Source organism: Zalophus californianus, chromosome 1 (assembly GCF_009762305.2).
Source record: "Zalophus californianus isolate mZalCal1 chromosome 1, mZalCal1.pri.v2, whole genome shotgun sequence".
NCBI lineage: Eukaryota > Metazoa > Chordata > Mammalia > Carnivora > Otariidae > Zalophus > Zalophus californianus.
This window is the reverse complement of record NC_045595.1, coordinates 101,172,018-101,181,060: the sequence shown is the minus strand read 5'-3', so window position 1 is coordinate 101,181,060 and position 9,043 is coordinate 101,172,018. Positions and strand designations below refer to the sequence as shown.

General features: G+C 36.0%; 1 pseudogene; it reads left to right on the top strand.

Moving 5' to 3' along the window:
* The first annotated feature begins 1,293 nt into the window (after nt 1-1,293).
* Nucleotides 1,294-8,735, top strand: LOC118357050 (annotated as a pseudogene).
* Nucleotides 8,736-9,043: the final 308 nt, after the last annotated feature.

The following is a 9,043-nucleotide window of genomic DNA, read 5'->3' as shown; positions in this document are numbered from 1 at the left end:
TATTCCCACAATATTATCCATTCTATTTCCCTTTCCTTTTGTCTTCATACTTATTTCATTCCAAAGTACCTGTTTTGAGACTTCCAAACAAGTTTTATTTTATTGTTTTGCTTTTCTCTCTAGTAGATCTATTTCTTCCAAATGATGGAAGGAATCAAAAGTAATATTACTAACTGCTTTATTTATGCAAACCTCCACTTTTTTTGGCCTTTAATCCTCATAAAATTCTTATTATTTCCATTTTTACCAAGTATCAGAGAATTTTTTTCCAGAAAATAAATTGCTAAAAAATGGTGGTAATGGAATTTATCTCCAGATTTCTTCGATTGTAATAATTATCTGCCATTATATTGTTCCTGCTATTTAAAAAAAGCATGAGTCCTAGTCTATTAAATTTTGGTAATAATTAGGATAATAGTAATTACCTTCTGTATTACATATCAATTTCTGGTTTATTGCCTACTTTTGGTGCATGAGTATATATACGTATGAAATCGTAAGTGTTGTTATGTGCATTATCTTTACTTTCTCTTAATAATTCTAAGTACTTCCACTATAAATTCTTCCTTTAATGTCTGTTAGTTTCCAGTTTCCAATTTGGTTTTTGACCTTCTTTAGTTTAATGATAGCCTGATAATAGTAAGAGCTAGCTGTCACTGAATGTGTAACATTATACAAGACACCATCTCATTTAACCACGCAACAAACTGCATGGCAAGGATTGTTTACATTGTTCAACCATGATGGTGCTCAGACTGACCAAGTGACTCCCTGATTTGTATGAATCTAGGAGAAAGGGCATAATCACCTCTTTCTCGGGTGGATGAGTTTCCTCCCAAATCACTGGCCTTTAGCCCATTGTTTTCAATTGAAGGCTATGATCCAGAGTATAAAATCACTTTAAATAATTTAAACTGTTAAAATTAGTACTGTTTTAAGACATCATACAAATATAGGAGATCTGGTTAGATGACTACTTTCCCCCATTATCAAATACCATATGTAAAAAATAATTATTTAACAGGACTTGTTATTTTTTGGAAATATTAAATTTTTATTAAATCTGTTTTGACTATTTTCCAAAGTATTTGGGTTTTTTTAAAACATTTTATTTATTTACTTACTTACCTACTTACTTAGAGAATGTGACTGGGGGTAGGGGCAGAGAGGGACAGGGAGAGCAAGAATCCCAAGCAGACTCTGTGCTGGGTGTGGAACTGGAGGCAGGGCTTGATCCCAGGACCTTGTGATCATGACCTGAGCTGAAATTGAGAGTCAGATGCTCAACGGATGATGGAGGAAGTATTTGATCTAGTTGATCAGGACTCCTTTCCAAAAGAGCCATCAGTTATCTGCTGGGTTCTTGGTAAAGGAGTCAGGAGTGCTTTTCTTTCCTGCTTCATCCTTTATGCTGTCAGTGCTACACAGTATTTACTCAATGTACTATCCCCATAGATAGCAGCTGCAGTCTAAGGTGTCCAATGGTGGGAGGATGCTCTCTTTCTTATAAGTATTTTAATTAAAAAAATGACAAATATAATGCATAAGACCAAGAGCAATGAAGCAGCGAATATAGTTGGGAATTTAGACACCAAAATAGGCTGCAGAGTGGGTATTTTAGCTAGAAGGGCCTTTCAGTTACCATCCAAATTAAAGACATGGGCAGTTGCTTATATATAGCACTAGACCAGCAAGATAGAATTAGCTCTTTAAAAAAGGACATATTTGCATTTTCTGTGTATCTTTCTACTTGAAATTTACTGTAGTTTCTGATTTTTATTTTAAGAAATTATCTCTAATGGACCTCTATGAATTGTATTGTTGTTTTGGTAGAGATTTAGTATAAAAATTTATTGCTCTTATTCTATTCCAACATAATATTTCTGGCATCATTTTCAGAAATTAAACTCTATAGATGGGCCAAATTGTGCCACATACAGTAAGCTAGGCATTGTGGGGTGGGGTTGTCTAGTGTGCAACATTGTTTTGGGGCTCTCCCGAGGTACCCAAGTCACTCTGACAAAGGCAAAAACTGCCTTGTTATTCCCACTTTTCTTAATGTCTAATTAAAGATATAATGTTTTTTTATGAAAATTAAGATGTTTACTTTTATTGTAAGTGGACTATTTAGCATTCCCAGTATTCTTTTCATATAGATATGCTTTAATGTACTTGGATGGTGATTTTATAGCAGAATGGGAAGTAATTAAAATATAAAAATTAACTTGCTCCAGAGATTACATTATGTAACTTCAGCTTCTGGGAAATTGAATATTGCTTAATTTCACAGAGAAAGCACAATGTATGGGTAATGACATGTTCATTGGTATTCTAACCATGGTTGTTCTCTTGCATTCCCTTGTATCCTGGTCACCTCTGCCTGCTCTGTTCTAAACAACTACTTTGGGGAGTAGTTCTGGAGACCCTCGTATTTTGATGAACTTCCAAAATTTGTAGCTTTAGACTAAAGTAGGTTGGGAATACTTATGAACTCCTGAAGAGGTATACTAAGCATAAGTACCTGGCAAGAGACAGATATGGTTGTGGGGTAGTGAGGGGATGTTTATAACATCGGTCAGTAGGTAGTTGAATTGATTTGCAAGGGCTTTCAAGAGTTTTTAACTTGATAAGAAAAGTTCTAAAGAACCTTGACCTTTGAGCTGAAGAACTGGGTACCATTATGGCCAGGCAGCCAATCAGTGGTATTGTTCCTATTGTCAAGGGACCGCACATTTGATAATTGCCTGATTGGCTATAATGATAAATATAATTAGGTGAATTACTGTCCATCACCAGAGGAAAATCTCCTTCTATTCTTGGTTCTGGGGAATGGCCCCAAATTTGTTAGTATCAGCTAACATTGACATTGGAGAGATTGATTCATTATGTGGCCTGGTCAGGATTTTATAAACATTCTGCTTGACATTTAAGAGTTTAGTAATTAAAAAAGAGTTATTTGATCACCTTTGAGCAATCCGATTTTCGATTTGGGCCTGTTTAATGGTCTCTTTTGGGAATTTTAGTGGAAGGAAACTGGATGCTTCATGGCCATGAGCAACTTGGCTCATTTTGATATCCTCCACAGTGCCTTCTGTAGTGCATATAGCAGATACTGTATACACATTTATTAAATTGAGTTGTTTTCATGATCCTGTGCTTGCATGCTTGAAGTAGTTTTCTCTCTTCTAAGTCAACCCAAGAATTGTATGGACATAGGATGGAAAACCTTATCTGAAATGCTATTGGTCACAACTGAATTATATATTTTTCTCATACCACACTCAGTCTTGAACATCTATGAGGACTCTATATTAGTCTGGAGTCCCTGAAAACAAAATTCTAGGACAAAGAATTGAGTGCAAGGATTTTTTTTTTTTTTTGGTGGGTGGGGCACGAAGATAATTCTGGAAATCATGTTGAAGGAGTAGGGAAGTAAAGCAGGGAGGGTGGAAAAGACAATAAATGGTGTGTTCATGAGTAGGGCAACTGGAGTTTAAGCTTGCCAGGGAGCTTCTGAGAGATGATATCTTAAACTTAGAACTTCCCACAGTATGTATCTATTAATTATCCAGACTATCTTTTTACTAAATTCCACTTCTACATTTTATTAGTTGCAAGTTTCTTGCAGATTTACCATGACCGGATAATTATTGACTTCATTTAACCAGGGCTGCTCCCCAAGGCCAAAAAAGAGCCTGTTCTCAGTGTAGAAAACATTTCTGTTTACAATACTAGTGGCTCTGGGAGTATGAGTAGCTGCAGTCTAGCCGCTTACTTAGCAGTAACAGCAGTTGTGTGTATTGGTGCTGCCAGGTGCTGTGGTTATTCCTTTTACTTCTGTTTTTCTACTCTGGCTACAAAAGCAGAGTTTAAGTTCCTCTTATTCCATAAAATTATCTCACAGTGAATTCTACTCTATAACTTTCCTCCATACCAAATACTCTGAATTTTTATTCAGTTTTATACTATTTTCAGGTTATTTCGTACCTTTGGGTTCATGTACAAAATATGGAGTACTTTGCAAATAGGTAGATTCCTTATCGAGGGCTACCAAAATAACCATTTATTTGTGTGCAGACATTATGTTTTAACCGTCAGTGAGCTTAAATGTTAGACATAAATAGGAATTTGTTGGTGTAAATATACCTAGAAATGACTTACTAATTGAAATTGTGTGTGTTTTTCTTTTCTTTCTTTCTTTCTTTATAATTATTATTAAGATTTTATTTATTAGAGAGAGAGAGCATGTGTGAGCAGGGGGAAAGGCAGAATGAGAGGGAGAGAATCTCAAGCAGACTCCACGCTGGGTGTGGAGCCCAATGCAGGGCTCAAACTCATGACCCTGAGATCAAGACCCAAGCCGAGATCAAGGGTCAGATGCCTAACCGACTGAGCCACCCAGGTACCCCAGGAGTGTTTTTCTAAAAAAATTAAAATAAATGTCAGATTTTCTCCTGCCCATAATACATTGCTTATCACCATTCCAACCTAGAAAAACATACAAACTAGATTCCTATATAGATATATGATTAAATAAAATAATTCCTCCCTTGATTGAGGTGTCAAATAAGAATTTGTAAAAGTAATGTAATAGAACATAGATTTTTTTTTACCTTTTGTACATATATAATCTCTTTTATGTGTACTAATGTTTATTTTATTCTTTAAATTCAATATACAGTGATGTGTGGATAAATGATAGCAAGTTCTTTAAGAAAAAACAGCACTGACATGTAGTGTTTGTTGATATACATGTTTGACATAATCCCATCATGTTCTATTTCAACCTACAGACATGATGTCATGTTGGTATGAACATGGAGTTGGGAAGAGATGTGCAGTAGCACACCATTATAATATTCCCACCATATAGCACAATAAGCATACAGAATCTCAGTATACATAGTACAGAGTAGGGAATATAATGAATAATATTGTAATAACATGATGAAACTTATTGTGGTGTACTGAGTGATGCAGAGAATTTTTAAATCACTATGTTGTACATCTAAAACTAATATAATGGGGTGCCTGGGTGGCTCATTAAGCATCTGCCTTCAGTTCAGGTCATGAGAAAGCAGGCTTTCTCCCTCTCCCACTCCCCCTGCTTGTGTTCCCTCTCTCGCTGTGTCTCACTCTGTCAAATAAATAGATAAAATCTTAAAAAAAATTAACATAATATTTTATGTCATATATACTTCAATAAAAAAATCTCAAGGGCATAAATAATAGTAAAATGTAGAAAAATAATTTGGAAGTGATGGCTTTTGGGTATTTATTAGATTTCTTATTAATAAGATTTGAATTTATATAATTTAATTTTAATAATGGATGTGTTTAAAACTTATTCTTAACTCACAAAATTTCTGATAATTTAACAGTTGCCCTTGGTGAGTCAGTTGGTGCCAACACACTCCTGGAAGGTAGTTCATTTTAAACTGGGCCCTTTAAAAACCATATTTCCCTTTTTATGTCAGCATAAACAGAACAATGTTATATTTACACAACATTTCTCATTTATCTAGTTTAAGATTGGGCTTATTGACTTATCCAAATACTGTGTGATTTTGTGTGTCAATTATCATGTTTATTCTGGTTCATCTATAAATAACTTTTTCCCCTAAAATCCTAGGATAGAAAAGAAACGAATACAGGTATACCTCATTTTATTGTGCTTCACTTTTTTTATTTTAATTTTTATTTACTTATTTATTTTTTATTATGTTCATCATAAGTTTTTGATGTAGTGTTCAATGATTCGTTAGTTGTGTATAACACCCAGTGCTCATCACAGCACGTGCCCTCTTTAATACCCATTTCCTGGTTACCCCATCCCCCTACCCACCTCCCTTCTGTAACCCTCAGTTTGTTTCCGGAGTCCAGAGTCTGTCATGGTTTGTCTCCCTCTCTGATTTCTTCCCATTCAGTTTCCCCTCCCTTCCCCTGTGGTCCTCCACGCTATTGCTTATGTTCCACATATGAGTGAAACCATATGATTTTGTCTTTCTCTGCTTGACTTATTTCACTTAGCATAATCCCCTCCAGTTCCATCCATGTTGATGCAAATGGTGGGTATTCATCCTTTCTGATGGCTGAGTAATATTCCATTGTATATATGGACCACATCTTCTTTATCCATTCATCTGTTGAAGAGCATCTCGGTTCCTTCCACAGTTTGGTTATTGCAGACATTGCTGCTATGAACATTGGGGTGCATGTGCCCCTTCTTTTCACTACATCTGTATCTTTGGGGTAAACACCTAGTAGTGTAATTGCTGGGTCATAGGGTAGCTCTATTTTTAATGTCTTGAGGAACCTCCATACTGTTTTCTAGAGTGGTTGCACCAGCTTGCATTCCCACCAACAGTATAAGAGAGTTCCCTTTTCTCTACATCCTCACCAACATTTGTTGTTAATTTTGGCCATTCTAACTGTGTAAGGTGGTTTTGATTTGTATTTCCCTGATGGCTAATGATGTTGAACATTTTCAGGGTACAAAATGAAAAGAACATGCAGCCAAGAATAGTTTACCCAGCAAGACTGTCATTCAGAACGGATGGAGAGATAAAGAGCTTTCAGGACAGGAAGGAACTGAAAGAATATATTGTGCTTCACTTTATCATACTTTATGGATACTGTGTTTTTTACAAACTGAAAGTTTGTGGTGATCCTTCATCAAGCAAGTCTATCAGTGCCATTTTCCCAACATTTGCTCACTTCATGTCTCTGTGTCACATTTTGGTGATTCTCACAATATTTCCAACTTTTTCACCATTATATTTGTTATGGTGATCTGTGATCAGTGATCTTTGATGTTGCTATTGTACTTGTTTTGAGGTGCCACAAACCACACCCATATAGGAAGGTGAACTTTAGTCAATAAATTGTGTGTTCTGACTGCTCCACCAACTGGCCTTCTCCTATCTCTCTCCATTTCCTTGGGCTTCCCTGTTCCTGAGACAAAGCAATATTGAAATTAGATCAGTTAATAATTCTACAGTGGCCTTTAAGTGTTCAAATGAAAGGAAGGGTTATTTATCTCTTACTTTAAATCAAACGCTAGAAATGATTAAGCTTAGTGAGAAAGGCATGTCAAAAGCTGAGATAGGTCAAAAGCTGGACCTCTTGCACCAAATAGTTAGCCAAGTTGTGATGCAAAGGAAAAGCTCTTGAAGGAAATTAAAAGTGCTACTCCGGTTGATAATAAAATGAAGTAGTCTATTGCTGATATGGACAGTTTTATTTGTCTGGATAGAAGTTCAAACCAGCCATGACAATCCTTAAAACAAAGCCTAATCCAGAGCAAGGTCCTAACTCTCTTCAAATCTGTGAAGGCTGAGAGAGGAAAGGAAGCTGCAGAAGAAAAGTTTGGAGATAGCAGAGGTTGGTTCATGAGGTTTAAGGAAAGAAGCCATCTCCATAGCATAAAAGTGCAAAGTGAAGTAGCAAGCAATGATGTAGAAGTTGTAACAAGTTATCCAGAAAATCTAAATAAAATAATTAATGAAGGTGGCTATACTAAACAGATTTTCAATGTAGACAAAACGGTCTTATATTGGAAGAAGATGCCATCTACCACTTTCATAACTAAAGAGGCAAAGTCAATGCCTGGCTTCAAAAATTCAAAGGACAGGCTGACTGTCTTGGTTGGGGCTAATGCAGCTAGTGACTTTAAGTTGAAGCCAGTGCTCATTTACCATTTCAGATATCCTAGGGTCCTTAAGAATTATGCTAAATTAACTCTGCCTGTGCTCTTAAGATGGAGCAACAAAGCCTTGATGACAGCACATTTGTTGACAACATGGTTTACTGAATATTTTAAGCCCACTGTTGAGAATTTCTGCTCAGAAAAACAAATTATTTTCAAAATATTACTGCTCATTGACAGGTCACTTGGTCAGTCAAGAGCACTGTTGGAGACATACAACAAGGTTAATTTTATTTTCATACCTCCTAACAACACCCATTCTGCAGACCATAGATCAAGGAGTATTTTTGACTTTCAAGTGTTATTACTTAAGAAATACATTTTGTAAGGCTATAGCTGCCATAAATAATGATTTCTCTGGTGGATCTGGGCAAAGTAACTTGAAATTTTTTTGGAAAGGATTCCCCATTCTAGATGCCATTGAGAATATCATGATTCAGGGGAAGAGGTAAAAGTATCAACATGAACAGGAGTTTGGAAGAAATTGATCCCAACCCTCTTCAATGACTTTGAGGTGTTCACAACTTCAGGGGAGGAAGTCCCTGGAGATGTGGTGGAAATAGCAAGAGAACTAGAATGAAGTGGAGCTTAAAGATGGGACTGAATTGCTGCCATCTCATGATAAAACTTGAACAGATGAGGAGTTGCTTCATATGGATGAACAAAGAAAGGAGTTTCTTGAGATGGAATCTACTCTTGCTGAAGATGCTGTGAAGAATATTGAAATGACAATGGATTTAGAACATTATGTAAACTTAGGTGATAAAGCAGTGACAAGTTTTGAGAGGACTGACTAAAATTTTGAAAGAAGTACTACTGTGGATAAAATACTATCAAACAGTATCACATGCTATTTGGAAATCATCTGTGAGGGGAGACTCCCTTGATGTGACAAACCTCATTGTTGTCTCATTTTAAGAAATTGCCACAGCCACCCCAGTCTTTAGCAGCTAGCACCCTGAGCAGTCAGCAGCCAGCAACATCAAGGCAACACCCCCCACTAGCAAAAAAGATTATGACTTGCTGAAAGCTCAGATGATGGTTAGCAAATTGTTAGCAACAAAGTATTTTTTAATGAAGGTATGTACATTGTATTTTAGACATAATGCTATTGCACATTTAGTAGACTACATGCAATGTAAACATTACTTTTATATGCACTGGGAAGCCAAAATATTCTTTTGACTCACTTTGTTGTGATATTTGCTTATTGCAGTTGTCTAGAACCAAACTACAGTATCTCTGAGGTATGCCTGTGTCTTGACTTGCTTTTGCAAGAAAGTCTTGCTTTATGAGTTTAAGTGTTAAGTATTTAAGTAAACTACCAATTTCCCA